Genomic DNA, 19448 nt, shown 5'->3' on the forward strand with positions numbered 1-19448 from the left:
AGGTAAGAGTAGTACGCTATGGCTGTATTCACTAATATTCTTGTTAAAATTGGGAAATGCATATTGTGTGACTGTACAATATTTAATGCACATATATTATCTCTTCAAGAGAATGCTAAATACACGAGGGAGAACATTCTTTATGCATTTCTGTTTATGTTTATGTAGAGCAAGGTTGTCCAACATACGGCCTGCGGACCACAATACGGTCCTCCAAGCCATTTTATTTGGCCCGTGAGGCTCAAGAGAGTCCGTGGACCTGATTAATTTATTTATTTCTGCAATGTTGGTTGGGTACATACCGACCAACATTGCAGAAATAAATAAATAAACCGGGCTGTGGCAGAGGAGCGGGACATGGTGGAGGACTGTTATTTATTTATTTGGGCAATGTTTGTTGGGTCCATGGACCCGATTAATTTATTTATTTCTGCAGTATTTGTCGGGTACGGTACCCGACCAACATTGCAGAAATAAATAAATTAACCTGGTCGTGGCAGAGGAACGGGACGTGGGGAGGACTGTTACTGCCTCTGGTGAACACTGGCACTCGCAGTCAGGCCTCAGCCATGGCCCATTTTATTCATTTATTTTGGCAGTGTTTGTCGTGCTTGTTCTTGTGCCTGACTCCCACGTGTCAGCTGCAAGAAGTCATCGTGAACCACATACTATGCCTGGTTTGCCATTCTGCGTTACATGGGTAGAGGAAGGAGATGGTCTGTTGTGGTTTTGCCGACTGGAAGCCTGACCGCTTGTAAAGATCCCAAGAGGGAACACTGCAAACACGGCTTGCTGCACACTTACCCATGCCCTTTCCTTGCTACGTGGAGGATGGGCATGGGGACCCTGGCCTTAAATGTTGTTGGGTAAGCAGAGGCAGATCATACCTCTTACGGGGCATGTGGCAGTAGGCCACCCACGTGGAGTCTTGCATTACCGGGTGCTGGCCACATCTTCTAGAGTTGGGAAATGTGGAGGATCCACAGTTACCTCTGCTAGGTTTTACCTTGAGACCCTTTCACCAGCACTACAGGCCCAATGTGATTCGAAGGGCAGGCTTGAGCAAGTCTGTTCAGCCCAGGTGCCTGTGGGGAGGCCCAACTGATTCATTTATGTATTCCTGCAATGTTGGTCGGATACAGGTACCCGACCAACATTGCAGAAATAAATACATTAACCGGGTCGTGGCAGCATTTGTTTCAACATTAACACAGAAGTAATGAATGTGTATTACAGAGATAAGCTGGCATATGTATTTGGCACAGTGCACATGCTAAGGCAGCATCAATCATGCTTTGTACAGGCCAATGCTGGCCTAAATTGGGAACAGCCAGCACAGACATGTTGTTACAGAGGAATATTTTGGGCACAGCCAGCATGCCAATGTGTTACATCAGTGACAGTACCGTCTTACACTGTGGACACAGTGATCAATAAAATGTGTTGTGTTCTACAATGTTCTTGTCTGCTGTTGGTGACATGGAATGTACATGTTCCCCTTTATAACTGATTGTAAACCTATGGCGGTTTGGTCACTTTTCCTGCTGCAGAATGCACCTTTCAGCCCCATATTTGAGAAAAGAAAATCTTGGGGGGAGGGTCCTCCCCACACCCTCCCTAGATCCTTATAGCTCCCTCGATACGCTCGGTCGCCTCCACTATTTCAGAAAAATATCAACTCATACACACTGGAAGAAATCACAAGAAACTAACCTTTGATCACTGCCCCTGACACCAAATTCTCTCTTTGGCACTGCATGGCTATCACTGCCTGTGACACTATTGTGGCAAAGGTCATACACCATCACTTTTTAATATACTACTTTGGGTGAGGTTGTTGACTTTTGGCTCGCCGGCCCACTGGGTGACAAAAAGGTAATGCTTCGGCCCCACATTCAAAAAGGATTGACAAACCTGATATAGAGGGACTACATTGCCAGTGTAAATTCTTGTTTTAGTGATTAAACTGTGCAGGAAAATATTAATGGCATCTATTTTTATTCTGTTACACAAGGGTACCAAGAATTGGATCATAGATGTTAGGGGGTAGGCCCATGACAATATTGCTGTCTGAAAGTAAACCTGTCAGATGCTCCTGGGTAGTGGCTTCTCTTGCACTAAACAAAGATATCTAACTCTTTCCAGAGCCTCCAGAGCCTTGCATTAGGTATAGCACTACCTTCTGCCACAAAACCGCCACAGTCCAAGGTTAGCATTCTGGCCACCTGTGGGGTGGAGCTAAGGTTCTGGTAAGCGGGGTATGATACAAATTATGGCACAGGAAACCACTGCCTGAATAGTCTAATGGGAAATTTACAGATGCCCACACTGCTCTTAGAAGTTGTTTTCTAGATTGTATAGTGTCTGCATAATCTCACCAGTGTTACCTACAGGATAGTACAAAGGAGCCACGTGGATGGTATTTAAGCACTGGATAAACATAAAAAGCAACCATCAGCTATCAATCATAAATTATCAGTTTATTAATACAAACTTCATCCAATGGTAGTGAAATCACGTTTTATTGGACCAGCACACCTGCTATGGCACTGTGGAACTGGTATCTGTTCTCACAGGCTAAGTCAACCGCACTGTCAAATTTCTGACCTGTGATAAGTAGGCTGCATCACTGTCCAGGCAGATGATGCACTGGTCCATTGAGCTATCTTGCTTGCTTTTCCATAGTGGCAATGCCCCCGAACATTTTATAGGAAACTTGGAATCAACAGAGTATGAAACCAGTATTAAGATAGAAAATGGTTATAGTGTGAATGAAATCTATTACCAGTGTGATGTTTTCTGTGTGCCAAAAGCATTACAATGACATGCAGAAGGCTCCATAACTGGGAATCCTGTATGCCACAGGTGCGTGTCAATAGATGCAGAGTCATCCTTTGCTACCGAAAGAGCAAGAAGCCGTATTGAGCCTTCATAGCAGCACATTTCCATGCCTACTTTTACCACAGAATATACATGGTCTCTAGCTTTTGCTATCACTTCAGTTGCTGTTCTGTGTCTATACGCATATTAATGTGTTAATTGCTTGTGGTACAGGTGGCACTAAAGTACCACCCCAGTCCCTCCTTCACAGCCCAGGAGCAGGGGCTCCTCGACCAGGATCAGCCCCTGCAGGAGCAGCGGGCACCCAGTACTGAGATCATCTGATCCGTGCTGTATTAACAGCAAGCGCTGTATTGGTCACAGCGGAATTCGGAAAATTTGGAAAATTCATCTGCACGAGCACCAGAGCCTCCAAATTTGAAGCAGCGCTGCTGCATAACACAGAATAGGCTGTCCGCCTAAACTCAACTTGGAACGCTACTGCTGACTCCTGGACACCATTAAGGTACACGAGGAGCAACACGCTCCAAGATGGCTGCCCGTTCTTTGCTGGCAGCTTCCAGAGCCTAATCCATGCCCCCAGCAGCCATTGCCACCCGCCGATTGGCCGCCTAGCCTTTTTCAACAAGGATTGGCCGCCGGCAGGCGAAGCCGGCCCACCTCCCCAAGGCCCACGGAAACAAGGCTGGGACCTGTTCCATGCCTGTTACATGCCGGGTCTGCCGTCTGCCAGTCCCCCTGGCCCTCACACCCGGCTCCACACTGTACTATCCTGCTTACTCTGCCTGGACAACGACACATTTATCTTGTATCCAGCACTCCTCCAGGAAGAGCCACTGTCCCGGATCTACTCTACATCGACATGCAGCTCAAGCTCCTGAAGTAAAGGGGTAAGCCACCTAATAGCCCACAGTATGCACCCACTACCCAATAAGCTGGCTATCCCTGCTCTACGCACCACGCGGCAGTCCCATCCACCTGCTCGCTACCCCACGAGTATACCCGCATAGTGCTTGCATGGGTCTGATGACTACAGCAGCCACCCAAAAGCTGCATGCCCATTGCATCCTGAACCCACCTGAATTGCCTTAACTGCGCCTAGCTGCACCCCATTGACGTGTTTTACACGTTGCACCTGCCTGTATTGTCCTATTTGCTCAGCCTGCACCTAGCTGCACCCCAATGATATTGTATACTGCACCTGCGCCCGCCTATATTACCTATGATCTCTGAGTCTGCACCTAGCTGCACCACATTGATATTGTGTTTTACAAGTGGCACCTGCCTGTATTGCCCTGTTTGCTGAACTTTGCACCCAGCTGCACCACATTGATATTGTGTTTTACAAGTGGCACCTGCCTGCACCACATACCACACCAGCCACCAAATCACGAGATATTGTTAAAGACCAAACATGGTGTAACTCCATACAATCCGCCCTACTGAACAAAATAGAACTCCTACAAGCCAAAATCAAGGAACATCACAGCACCTAACCACTGCATCTGACCACTTGCACACCCCCAGCCCAGTGCCCCCTTCCGACAAAGCCCTCACAACCCCCTTCAAATTCAGGGAAGTAACAGAATTGGAAATCATTGAGACAATGAACAAGATTAAACCATCCAACTGCAAAGGAGACCCCTGTCCAGCCAGTCTCATTAAAGACTGCACTGAAACACTCGCCCCCTTTCTCAAAACCTTCATTAACGCTTCCTTCAACACCAACTCAGTTCCAGACAGCCTAAAAGAAGCCTGGGTACGCCCCCTCCTAAAAAAATCTACTCTTGACCCAGAAGTTGCTAATAACTATAGGCCCATCACTACCGTACCTTTCCTGCTCAAGATCCTGGATAAAGTTGCCTACACGCAAATCCAGGAATATCTTGAAACCAACCATATCCTAGGTAAAAGACAGTCAGGATTCCAACCAGGTCACGGGACTGAGTCAGCCCTACGTGACCTAAAAATTCAACTTGGGGACATCATGGACAAAGGCAAACCGGCACTCCTTCTACTACTGGACCTGTCCGCCGCCTTTGACCTTGTCAACCATGATATTCTAGGCATGCACCTAAAAAATGAAGCACACTTCTCTCCTGAAGCTATTGCTTGGGTGGCCTCGTTTTTAAATGGAAGACTCATGAAGGTCTTCTCAGACACTGCCTCGGCAACGCCCACCATCATCCACTGCGGCGTCCCTCAGGGCTCCTGCACCGCCCCCACACTCTACAACATATTTACCCTCCCACTCTTCAATGACCTTCACTGTCGCAACATAGCATACACCAACTTCGCGGACGACACGCAGGTACTACTCCCACTAACCGGGACCTATGATGAAGATGTGACAGCCCTAACTAAAATCTACACAGCCATCCAAACCTGGTTGGCAGCCAATGGCCTCTGCTTAAATGGGGACAAAACTGAGATTCTCATAGTAGGCACCAGCGAAACTCTCAACAAACTCCCCCCTCAATACAAATCATTCAACATCGACAACTCCCTCATCACAGTTTCCAAGACAGTCAAAACCCTAGGTGTTCACCTAGATGCCTCTCTATCCATGTCCCGCCATGTCAACGCCATTGCCTCTTCCTCAGCGCTCACCACCAAGGTGATCAACGCAGTCAAACCCTTCCTCTCCACCAAAAACTGCCTATCTATCGCCAGAGCCACAATAGGTACCAAACTGGACTACTGTAATGCCCTCTGTCAACAATATAAAAAAACTCCAAATCACACAAAATAACGCCCTCAGGGCTGCACTGACCATCCCTAAAAGGGAACACATCTCCCAAGCCAGGAAAGATGCCCATTGGCTACCAGTAAAAGAACGCATACTTTTTAAAGCCATGGCTATCACACATAGGTGCGTCACATCAGATGCCCCACCCTATCTCGCCGAAAGAATCACACTCAACACCTCCAACAGACCCACCAGAGCACACCGCGCCAACCAGATTTATGTCCGCACGTTCAAAAGAACCAGAGCTGGAGGGTCTAGTTTCCAACACCTCGCACCCAAAAACTGGAATGCCCTGCCAACCTCACTAAGGAACGAAGAATCTTACACCACCTTTCGCAAAAACCTAAAAACCTTTCTATTCCGCTAATGTTTTGAAACCAACATGCACAGCTATGCACAGTTATGCACTGTAACCAAAGCAAAGCATAACCTTCTCCTAACACCTGTCACTGCACGACTGCTACCGAATGTTGCAACCTACCTATGCTATGTTAATGCTTTGCTATGTTAAGCTCAAGCCTTCTGTAACAGCGCCACAATGCCTCAGGGCAGCTCTGTGCGCTTTATAAATGCAAATAAATAAATAAATAAATAAATAAATAAATAAATGAGACAACACTTAAAATGGATGCCCCTTAAATTATCTACAGTCACCAGTATTGGCCTTCAATTTGGTCAGCAAATCCAGGACTGCCTCTTAGCCTCCTTATCTGTCAATAATCTTGACATCCAACATGATGCTGGTCTTTCAGTTGCATGAGCATCTTGATGAACGGTCCACTGTGAGCAACGTTCCGCTGGCTCAGTGTTTAATGCCTCATCTCTCTGGTGGGTAGCATGTTCTGTCCTCTACCGCAAGAATTTCTGTGATTGGTAGTTCTGAAATGGAAGAGAGAAAACACTGCCCAGCATGTTGAACGGTAGGTATGGGATGATCAAAAGGGTACCTCACACTTGCAGCTCCTCCATAATGGGCAGCAGGGTGGCGATCCGCCCCCATTATGACTCTAGAGCCCAGTGAAAACCTGAGCGCTCTGTGAGGGGCCAGAAATGTGAGGCGGACAACTCAGTAAAGGTTTGTCACAAGATGCCATTTTATTACGTTAAAAGGGTTGGATTAACACCTCACTATCCCTAACCTAACAAGGCTTCCCTGCCTATCAAAATAAACTAAAGGAAACACTCTAATAGCAGGGATCTGTTCCTCACACTTATACTTAAATTCAACACATAAAGGAAATATATGGCAATTCAAATATAACAGAAATAACAGTTAGGTTCAACACAGACCAAGAAACTGTTTGTCCTTGTAACCTGGGCCGACCCCCCCCTTACAAGATTCAAAGCAGGATTTTCAATCAAAATAGAAAAGTTCAATTTTATAACCAAGTTCCAATTACAAGATTTTTCTTACTCCAAAAGACTTCTACTTGGCTTTCAACCAACAGTTCAACTAGAAGACAAGTCTTTGGGCCTCATTATGAGTATGGCGGTAAATGGTAACATTTTACCACTAGACCAAATTACAAGGTCGGGCCTGGAGTGCAGGATTTACCTCCAGGACAATCCTGAAGGTACATTCTGCCACTCACCACTGAAAAATCAACAGAATCAATGTAATTACCATGGCAGAAATTCTGCCAGAAAAGCCCCATTGAGTCTAATGGACTTACCAATAATGAGGAATTACACTGCCACTGCCATTTGTAATCTGGCAGTAATTCTGCCGGTAATTACGCTGGACCAAGTGGTGGAAACGGTAATTGAGTTGGGCAGTATTCCTGCAGATTTACCGCCCAACTCATAATGAGGCCCCTTATCTCTTCACTTATAGCAAAGGGTCCAACACAACTTCTCCTTAGGAATCAAAACACTTCCACAATTCATCTGCATCAATGGCAATGTTTTGTCAGGATGATTTCACACTGTATCTACAACACAGGTTTTTTGACAACAGTTCACAAAGCACTTTTAGTGGTCTTGCCACGTCTTCTTCTTCTTCTTCTTCTTCTTCTTCTTCTTCTTCTTCTTCTTCTTCTTCTTCTTCACAACCTTCAACCGTAACACCATACTTCAATGACTTCTTCCTGGTCCACTCACCTGCTAGGACTACCACTAAAAAGTCCCTATCCTGGTATACTCGCCTATCAGGACAAAAACAATTCCTAACACTACTACAAGTACATCTGTGGGAAAGTTCACTTCAACCCATTTGATGAAGTCTTTGACTTTCAACAACATCAAAGGTTACTGCTTCTTCTGGGAAGAAATTATATACATTGGTGCTATGTGTTCCACCCTTGTGATTGCCACATGCAATGCTGGTTATACTCCCCTCCTCCTGAATACTTCCACTCAGGAGGACTGCTCTCCTGCCACTCTTGTTTTCCCACTTTTACATAAAGCAAATGTTGACAATGGCTCTCTAGCACACTTGCTTCTCTTTGGCTTAGACAATGCTTGATCAGATCTTTTCCAGCTATTGCCTCTTTTTTGTTCTGACAATAAAGGTCATCATTCTCTTGCTTCAGTTTGCCCTCTCTTGGCTTTGGCAATGATGGTTATTGTTAAGTTGTTTTGATATTGCCCTTTCCTGGCTCTGGCAATACTGTTGACTTTCAGGTTAACAATTATATACATTCCTTTCTTGTCTGCCCACAAAGTTCTTAATGCACCACTCCAACTTCTTTATATCAGTTCGGTATTCAAAATTAACAATAGTGGCCAATGGGCGATTACGGAGCATACTGGGGTTACTCAATATTAGTGAACTCACTGGTTGTTGCAGATGCGTCTGCTCGTTCTGCTGCCATAGTGCCTTCTGCTTCCTCTGCTGTCTCCGACACAGCAAACTCCTTCGGTTTACTTCTCATGGACCGCGCTGCCTGGGAAAGGAGCTTTCTTGTGCCTGCCACCGGAGCACACTGCAAAAGGAGGAAAGCTTTTCACAGCGATGCTTCCTGCCACGCAACCTCTGTCCAGGCGAGGCTTCCTGCGGCGCAACCTCTGCATACAAGGCCATTAGGGGAAAAGCTTTTCACAACAACAATTCCCGCTGCACAACCTCTGCATACAAGGCCATCAGGGTTAGAGACCCACTCAGAACCGGCATCTGCTCTGTAACTAGCGGCGGCTCTGGCATCTCTGCTTCCCTTCTTCTGCTGCCACTGCAATGTGGAGTTACTACAACCACTCTACCTCCTGCTTCTCCCTATGGCCTGCACCTGACGGAGTCCTATAAACTCAAAAGTCCATCTCAGGTGCGGGTCATTAGAACCACTAGATTGTAACTTGCAGTTTAGTGCCTCTGAGTCCCTCTTCCTCGTCCCAGTACTTTGGACATTGTGGGACTTGAAGTCCCCAATGTTTGAATGACCTCTTTCTTTAAATGTTTAAATTTTACAGTAGGCCATTAAGAGTATAAGGTCTCTAAGGAAGTTATTGAAGGGGTTCTCCTAGTCATCCTGACCTGATCCCCTCCCCATGTGATCCTCCCACAGAATACCCCCCTCCCCTATCCAGGGTCAGGATTAGGAAGCATCTGCCTTTCCCAGACGACATGACAAGGACCCCAGGCCAGGTTTTCTGGGAGAATCACCTCTGATTCATCACAGCTCCCTCAGTTACCTCCTGAGTTGGCCTGTATTATGAGCAAACAAGGTTCCCCCCTGGGTGCAAAACCCAGCTGCCCATGGGCAATGAGCCATGCAAGGCTGGGGCATTTTTCTTCCTCCGCCCTGGATATTTTTCTTCGTTTGAACTTGCACTTTCTATGTATTACCAAGACCTGGATTTTGTCAGTTAATACAGCAACCCCTGCTTCCTTTTCTACTTCTGCTACTTCCTTCTTGCACACTCCTCATCCTGTTGGCAGAGGGGGTGGAACTGGTATTCCTTTTCTTTTTCATTCTTTGTTTACCTCTATTCCTATTTCTTTGTCTCTTCTGACTTTTCTTTCTTTCGAATATTTACTGACTACATTCTCTAAACCTTATTCATTAACATTTTTCCTCTTTATCGTCCACCTGGCCCTGTGACCACATTTTGGGATGACAATGATGCTTTATTATGTCATTCTGCCATGCCCAACCCCGTTTTTACTTGTAGATGATTTTAATTTACATCTTTCGATTACTCACTCTTCTCTTTCATTTCTTGCTATTCTTGACTCCTATTATCTTTCTGCTCGTCCTACCCCTCCATCTCATGTATCTGGATCCTGTTTGGATCTCATTTTTGTATCACTACTATCAACTTCTTCTGTTGTTGCTCAACTTGTTTACTCTTCGGATCATTATCTTTTATCTTTTTCTTTTCTCCCTTTCTCTCTAGCTTAACCTTTGTGCTCTAATGTACCTACTTACTTTCTCTGGGAACGTCGTGCTTTTAATACCCCCCTTTAAGCCTCTTCTTGTTTTTCTAGTCTTCCTTCTCACTCCTTTTTTGCTGCTCTATCTGCCGATGATGTGGTCACTGCTCTCGCTTCTTCGCTTTCTTCTTCTCTTGACTCTCTATACCCAACTTCTTCCTTTTCTCCCTCTCAGAAGCCTCCTCAGCCATGGCTCACTTCTTATCTTCGCTCCATGCATCCCGCCCTTCGCCATCTTGAAAGACGCTGGTGCAAAACATTGTTTGCCTCAGATTTCTCATCCTTTTCTTCCTATCACGCACTATACAACAAGGCTCTCCTGGCAGCTAGACATTTGTATTACTCTGCTCTTCTATATGCTCAAGCTGCCCACCATCAGCATTTGTTTCATTCACTTTCTCATCTTCTTTCTACTCCTTCTCCCAACTGTTCTCTTAATTCTACCTTAACTGCCTAAGACTTAGCTTTTTATTTTTCTTCAAAAGTGGCAACTCTTTGTGCTGCCATTGTCCCGTCCTCTCTTCTTCTTCTTCCTCATCTCCACTTTCTTCTTCTATTCCAACCATTTCGTTGTTTTCACCTATTTCTAATTCTGATACTTTGCCTATTCTAGCTCGTGCCCATCCCACTGCCTCTCCTTCTGAACCTATTCCTTCTTAACTTATACCAAAAGTCTATCCCTCACTGATTTCTTATCTCGGTGCTCTTTTCAATATTTCTCTTCCCACATCATGTCATGAACTACAGAACACGCCCCTTTTGGACTTCCTGGTCCTTGTCTTAACAGGGCTTACACTCCCTTGTACTCCAAACATGGCCGTCCACTGTGAAACACCTTCCTCGCTCTACACCTTGGACGTAGCTTGTTCTATTAATAGACCACGCCTCCTGCGGCTCTGCGCGTCTCAATGCTATTGCGAAGTAGCGACCAGACGTGTGCTCCGTAGCTCGTGGTATTGTTTCCCTTGCTTCTTTCCAGCCAACCCCACTCCTAGTCCCTTTCCTTCCTTTCTTGATTCCTGGACTCGTGGGCTAGTAGCGCACTGTGTAAATTTCCCGGATTCCTATATATTTGCATCCCGGAACTTTGAACGCATGCTGGAGTCGGAAGAGACTCGTGCAGCCTTATTCAAGACTCGATCCGTCCGCAAGAAGGCATCGATCAAGAAATCCAGCAAAGATCGAACTCAGTTGAGAAGGGGGAACTCCTTGACAGTTTGAGACGCCACCCGACCGAACTCGATATGGACATGGAAGCGGCCGTCCAGGACCTGATGCGTGGCATGCAAGAGCTATCAACCGAGGTGCAGAATCAAAAGGCGGAAAACGCCGCTCTCAAACAATTAGTTCTATCCCGTGATTCTGCCACAAAAGAAAGTGTGTTGCTGGGCGGCATAGTGGACAAATACGATGGGTCGGCAAAAACCCTTCGCGGATTCCTGGATTCATGTTTGGTCCACTTTACTTTTAAGCCCTACTACTTTTCAACTCCCAGGGCTAAGGTGGGGTTCATAATTTCCCACCTTTCAGGAAACGCCTTAACCTGAGCTACGCCCCTCGTTAATTCCGGCGATGCTCTCCTAGAACACTATGATGGCTTCATACAAGCCCTTAAAACCATCCAGAGCAGGTCTATAGTGCCCAGGAACGCCTCTTAGACTTTCAGCAAGGATCCCAGGATATGCTCACCTATGTTACCCGGTGGAAGCAATCGACGGAAGACCACTCACTTCAGGACCCATAAGCCTGCAGACAAAAGAAATCCAGCTTTCCATAAACCATCACCAAGAGCGGATTACATTCGACATCATTAAGTCAGCTCATTACCCCATGGTATTGGGCATGCCCTGGTTACAGAAGCACAATCCGTATATCAATTGGACAGCAGGATCACTATTCCTAGGCTCAGAGTTTTGTATGTCCCACTGTCTATTCCTGGATCCCTCCTCGACACCCCCTAAAGAACCACTAAGAGACCAGCAAACACCACTCATGGTTTCCAATATCATACAAGTCCCAGAGGCCTATCAGCGATATGCTGATGTATTTTCAACTGCCATCGTCCAGGCCTTACCCCCTCACAGACCTGAAGACTGTGCCATAGATACAGATCCCTCAGCAGTGATTCCCTTCGGCAGAATGTTCATCCTTTCCGAACCTCAGAAAAAGGCCCTCCGAGAATACCTGGATACCAACCTTGAAAACGGCACCATACGACCCTCAAAATCTCCAGCGGGTGCTTCGTTGTTCTTTGTTCGCAAGAAGGACACCAAGGAACTCAGACCTTGCCTCGACTATCGTGGCTTAAATCAATGCACCCTCAAAGATCGGTACTCACTGCCCCTGATCTCGGATATCCTGGAAGCTGTGAGAGGCGCCGTAATATTCACGAAGTTGGATCTCCGGGGTGCCTATCATTTCATCCATGTCCGGGAAGGAGACAAATGGAAAACAGCCTTTAGAACACCCTTTGGTCACTATGATTATCTAGTCATGCCCTTTGGACTAGCTAATTCCCCCGCAGTTTTTCAACGTTTTATGGATAGGGTGTTTTCTGACATGTTATTCCTCTTTGTCATTGTCTATCTGGATGACATATTGATCTTTTCCAAGGATCCTCTAAAGCATGAAGAACATGGAAAGGCAGTATTACGACCACTCCGTGAACACACACTTTTAGCCAATCCCGAAAAATGCTTGTTTCACGTTACTTCTGTTCACTACGTAGGATTCATCTTTAGCCCAGAAGGAATTGGTATGGACCCTTCAACGGTAAAGGCCATACTGGCATGGCCCGCTCCCACGTCCGTGTAACAAGTTCAATCCTTCCTGGGGCTTGCCAACTTCTACCGGAAGTTCATTTCTACCTTTTCCGAGATCGTTCAGCCGCTCGTTGCCCTCTTGAAGAAAGACACCCCCTTTATCTGGTCTACACCGCAAGATAAGGCATTCCAATGTTTAAAGACAGAGTTCACGCAAGCCCCCATCTTGGCCCAACCCGACATAAATCGGCCATTCTGAGTGGAAACGGATGCCTCTAACTACGCCATAGGAGCGGTCTTGAAGCAGGAACTTGAGGATAAACTGGAACACCCCATTGCTTACCTCTCACGAACCCTGATTCCCAGTGAGACACATTACTCCGTCCTGGAAAAGGAATTGTTAGCCATCCGCCAAGCCTTCACTGAATGGCGACATCTACTTCTGGGTGCTAGATATCCAGTTCAGGTCCGCACGGACCATCGGAATCTTCAAATTCTGCAGTCGTTGGAGTGCAGAAACAGTCGTCAGGCGCGTTGGGCCTACTTCTTCGCCCAGTACCAAATTCCAAATCACTCATGTCCCCGGATCACAAAACCTGATTGCTGACTCCTTATCTCGACGTCCTGACTATGTAACTACTGAAGACAGCGGCTATCATAAGATGTTTCCCCACACAATCTTTGTAGCTCAAGCAGTCAACCTCCTGGAAGAAATTTGGGTGCAAACCCAATCCTCTGACCTCTGGAAGGATATTTCAAGGAAGAATCCATGGAACCTAAGAGTTAAGGAAGGATATTTATTCAAGGACAATGCACTGGTCATTCCTACACAGAAATTACAACAATGAATAATAAACCTCTGTCATGATACCCTTCACTCCGGACGTCGTGGCATAACCAACACCCTTCGTCTCATACAAAGACAGTTTTGGTGGCCTGGAATGAAGTCCAACGTACAGCAGTACATCAAAGCGTGTACTATCTGCAGTCAAAATAAACATGATATAAAGAGACCGGCGGGTCTTCTACTGCAACCTACACTGCCAACAAGGCCATGGAAATTCATTGCTGCAGACTTCATTGTGGAATTACCACCTTCCCGAGGATACACGACCATCATGGTTACCATAGACTTGTTCACTCATATGGCTCATTTTACACCCCTCTGTAAGCTACCATCCTCGTCCGAGCTTGCTGGTATATTCCTGGAACACATATTCCGTTTACATGGACTTCCTTCCAAGATCATATCTGATCGAGGACCTCAATACGTCTCTCAATTCTGGAAACATCTTTGTCGCATTTTGGGAATCCAACACGCCCTCTCATCTGGTTATCATCCCCAAACCAACGGGCCACAGAACGTGCTAATCAGACCCTGGAGCAGTATCTTCGATGTTTCTCCACCAAGGTTCAGGATGACTGGTCGCTCCTGATACCCGTGGCTGAATTCGCCTACAACAATTCCGATCATTCAGCACTTAAGACCAGTCCCTTTTGTTGTAGCCAAGGTTTCCATCCATCGGTTCTACCCTCTGTTCTCCCTCATCCTACACCAGTACCTACTGTCGACTCCTGGATAGAAACCCTCATCAACGTACACCAGGAGGCCAAAGAAAACGTAGAGAGGGCCAGAACACAGACTAAGAGGTATGCGGATTCCAAAAGAAGACCAGGTCCTTCTTATGCAATTGGTGATCAAGTCTGGTTGTCCTCGAAATTACTACCCCGACATCTACGGCCAAACAAGTTGGCCCCTCGGTATTATGGTCCATTTCCCATCAAGGAAATTATCAATCCAGTTTCATACCGGATCAGACTACCTGACTCCTGGAAGAAAATTCACCCAGTATTTCACACATCATTATTAAAACCCGGCACCCAATCCTCCCGGAAATCTTGCCGACCTCCTCCTCTGCTGGTCGACAACCAATTGGAATATGAAGTATCCCGAATATGTGACTCCAGGTATAAACGGGGTCAGCTTCAATACCTGGTACAATGGAAAGGATATCCTCCTAGTGAAAGAACCTGGGAACCACTTTCTAATCTCAAGGCCCCTCGACTGCTCCGAAGATTTCACCTTATACACCCGGGCAAAACCAGAGGAACGGGTCTTCGGAGGAGGCATGCTGTCATGAACTACAGAACACGCCCCTTTTGGACTTCCTGGTCCTTGTCTCAACGGGGCTTATACTCCCTTGTACTCCCAACATGGCCGTCCACTGTGAAACACCTTCCTCGCTCTACACCTTGGACGTAGCTTGTTCTATTAATAGACCACGCCTCCTGCGGCTCCGGGCGTCTCAATGCTATTGTGATGTAGCGACCAGACGTGTGCTCCGTAGCTCGCGGTATTGTTTTCCTTGCTTCTTTCCAGCCAACCCCATTCCTAGTCCGTTTCCTTCCTTTCTTGATTCCTGGACTCGTGTGCTAGTAGCGCACTCTGTAAATTTCCCAGATTCCTGGATCTTTGCATCCCGGAACTTTGAACGCACGCTGGAGTCAGAAGAGACTTGTGCAGCCTTATTCAAGACTCGATCCGTCCGCAAGAAGGCATCGATCAAGAAATCCAGCAAAGATTGAACTCAGGTGAGAAGGGGGGAACTCCTTGACACATCCACTTTCCCCTCCAATTTTAAGCATGCCACAATTCTTCCTATTCTGAAAAAGCCCTGGCTAGATTCTTCTCTACCTGTGAACCTTCGTCCAATTTCACTTCTTCCTTTTCTCTCTAAGATGGTCAAACATCTGGTTTATTCTCAGGTTTCTGTTTTTGTCACTGAAAATGCTATCCTTCCTCGTTTCCAGTCAGGTTTCCGTCCTCTCCACAGAAACTGCTCTTCTCTTGGTCTGTAACTGTTTTCTCTTTGCTCGCTATTCTAAACACTGTTCTCTTCTTATTTTACTGGACTTGTTGGCTGCTTTTGACACAGTGGATCATACTCTGCTTTCAGCTTCTCTTCCTTTTTTTGTTTTTCTGGTTCTGTTTTATCTTGGTTTCATTCTTGTCTATCTATCTAATCTATCTAATCGCACATATTCAGTAACGTGAGCCGGGACCGCTTCTAATATCTCACCTCTTCTTCACGGTTTTCCACAGGGCTATGTTCTTGGACCTTTCCTCTTCTCCCTGTATACTTCCCCCCTGGCAGATATTATTTCATCCTCTGATATCTCTCCGCATTTTTATGCGTATGATAACCATCTCTTTCTGTCTCTTTTTCCTTCCACGTCTTCTATTCACATTGCTTCTTGTCTTTCAGCCATTAAAACTTAGATGTCTGATCACTGTCTTGTTCTGAATACTACCAAAACTGAGGTTCTCTTTTCCCCTGGTAACACTCTACCTTCTCCATCTCCCCTCCTTCTGTTTCTTCTCCACCTTCCTTCCTTCCTATTGCTGATTATGCTTGCAATCTTGGTCTCTATTTCAACACTGATTTAACCTTTCCTAATCATATCTTGACTATATCTTGCTCCTGTCGGTATCACCTTTTCAATATTCGGAAAGCTCATCCTTTTCTTATGTTTACCGCAACTAAACTTCACATTTCTTCCTTAATTTTCCCATTTCTATTTTACTGCTCTACTTTACTCTTTGGTCTCCTGTTTCTCGTTTGGGTCCACTAAAGTCTGTTTTTAATGCTTCTGTTTGTCTGTTATATTTACTCTCTCCTCGTGATTCCATTCCACTGTCACTATCTTATCTTAGATGGCTGTCTTTTCACTCACATCTTGAATGTTCTTTGTATTGTATTTAATTTAAAGCTTTCTATGGACTTGCGCCTCTCTATCTTTCATGTCTTGGGTCCTTTTATGTTTCTTCTCGTGTCTTATGTTCCCAGGTTCAATTCTTGTAAGCAGTTCCTCGACCCCCCCGTTGCTCAGTCGCAGTTTCACTCCTATCCATTGCTTGCCCCTCATCATTGGAACTCTCTTCCGCTTTCTCTTCGTTCTATTACTTCTTATTATTTATTTCACACTTCTCTTAAAAACTACCTTCTCCAGCCTTAAGTTGAAACTTTGTATAGTCTGTTATTTTACTTTGATTGTACTGTAAGATTATTTTGTTCAGCGCTTTGGTGTGAAGCTCTAAATAATTAACAAATAAAATACATATAGTAAGACACTTTATGAAGCAGCATAACAATATGCTTTGATGGGGCAACACTGGGATGTCCTCTCTTCTACGGGCTTCCCAATGCCACAGGAAAAATCGAGACATATTTATATTGCTCAGACATGATTGTGATGCCAGTTTCAAAATTGTAAGGCCAGTGTTTCCTCTGTAAAACATATGTTCATGCTGTTCTCTATATTGCCTCCTGAAACGTATGCAATGATATCATGCCAGTGTTCCCAAAGTAAACTGCACTATCATCCTTCTGTCTATGTTGTGTCCAGAATATTGTGATGCCAGTTTTAAACAAAGTCATCACAGGGTTCCACTAATGAAACAGATTATCCTACAAGAGCGATAATATGTTTTGCTTGGTATTGCAGTGGGATGGTATCTTTTAAACTGATCTAAGGACCAGAAGATACAGAGACCAAAGAAGAAAGGAACTTTCCCGTGCCTATCCTGCACCAGTTGCAATAATATCATCAAGGGAGATCATGATACACATCTTAGAACAGGAGAGAAAATCCAACTGCAACATGTTGCCACATGTAATTCACAAAATGTGATATATTCCATTAAATGCCCGTGTGTCCTTCTATATGTGGGTCAGACCAGCCGGAAATCTTGTATAAGATGGAACGAACACAAGTCCAATATAAGAACATGTAATCAAAACTCATCTGTGTCTAGACACTTTAAAACCGCACAGACACCAACTATCTGAAATTAGATTTAAAATCTTCAAAGTTGTCAACATCACTTATGACTCAACATCAATAAGTAACTAGAACAGAGAGAATCCTATTGGATTGATAGATTCGATACTGTTTTCCATAATGTAATGAATGAAGAATTGAACCTATATTGTTTTCTGTAAATACATACCATGTCATCAGATGCTCTCTGAAGACTACTGAGATTCCTCCTAAGCTGATATGATGTATACATCAATACAGACTTATTAGGAATTCAGCTGAGTAAAATAAATTCTTATTCAATGCCTTAAGTGTAAAACATTAATGACTACAATATGTCAGGAGAGTAACTGATTGTCAGGTTTTTGACTTGCATGTTACCAACTATTAATGCTTTATACTTCCCTATGGTATGTCATTCATTGATTTCTTTTTTACATCAAGCACTTATGATTTGTGTGTATTTGGGAGTTCATGACCTGTGCTAACTATACCTGTGGTAATCACTACCATGAGATGCTATAAGCGCATCATTTTCAAGGGTATACATAAGGAATCTAAATTGTGAATAAGCGAATACGGTTTCTAATGACAAATGTCCTCGAAATTGCAGCAACTTTGATATGATATGATATGATATGGCATTTGTAACGCGCCTATACACAAGTGTTTCAAGGCGCGACGAGGCAGGGAGGGGGGAACAAGGGGAGACAGACAACAATCCTACTAGGCCAGGTGTCATTCAGATCGCGCAAGTGCATGGGTAGGAGGGACGGGAAAAGTGCAAGGGGGAAAGGGAGAGGGGAAAGTGCAGTACAGGGTTAGTAATGAACAAGATAAATAATAAGGGCCAGCTGGTGGCAAGTGCAAGATAAGTGCAGACAAGTGCTGGGAAGGGGGGCTGTAGGGATACAGAGACCATCCCGCAGTGCAGGGGTTGCCAGGAAGGCAGTGCAGGGGAGAGTGGCTGGGCCAAGGACCGAGATTGGTGAGTGGCCCAGTTGCTGATTCAGTACAGTTTCAGTGATTTAGCAGGGGAGCGGGAGAGAAAAAGCAGAAGCAAAGAGGAAGGTTTTGAGGTGCTTCCGGAACCAGAGATGGTTCTCCTCAAGTTTCAGGGAGGCAGGAAGGCTGTTCCAGAGAGAGATCTCCCCCCAACTCGTTGCTTGGAGAAGCAGCTGACCCTGAGGGAGTTGGAGGCGGAAGAGCGAAGTGCTCGAGAAGGAAGATATTTAGGAAGGGAGAGTTGAAGGTAATTTGGCACCAGGCCCCAGAAGGCCTTGTGGACAATGCAGAGGGTTTTGAACTTCTTTTGAAATCCTCGCAGCCACAGGGAGCCAGTCTAGCGATTTCAGTCCTGGAGAGATACGGTCCCTGGGCTTGAGGCCAAGGACAAGTCTCGCAGTCCTGTTCTGGATGAGTTGCAGAGGGCGGAGAGTAGAGGCAGGCAGATTTAGATAGAGGCTTCGAGAGAACCAGGGCTCTGGAGACAGTGAGCTTCTGGGGGAAGGAGAGGAAAGGAAGGATACCTGCGAGGAGGTGCAGCTGGTAGTGTGACTTCTTAGAAACGTCCGAAATGTGAGGAGAGAAGGAGAGTGTGGAGTCGAAGATGACCCCGAGGTTTTTTGCTTTGCAGGTAGGAGCAGGAAGAGGGCCAAGAGAGGCCGGCCAGAGAGCTGCAGGGAAGGAGGGAGTGGGTGTGCCGATGAATAGAATCTCGGTCTACTTTACTACTTGAATGACAATATCCATGTTGAATGATGTCCGATATATGTGTGATCACAGTATGCTCTCTGACAAATTGACATATTTCTTGAATGGGAGACCACCAGCTGAGATTGTGTATATATATTTTTACTACAGAAAATATGCATAATACCGCAAAAGTGGATATGTTTTGTTTGTA

The sequence above is a fragment of the Ambystoma mexicanum genome, chromosome 9, assembly GCF_040938575.1.
Source record: "Ambystoma mexicanum isolate Mex_15411 chromosome 9, UKY_AmexF1_1, whole genome shotgun sequence".
NCBI lineage: Eukaryota > Metazoa > Chordata > Amphibia > Caudata > Ambystomatidae > Ambystoma > Ambystoma mexicanum.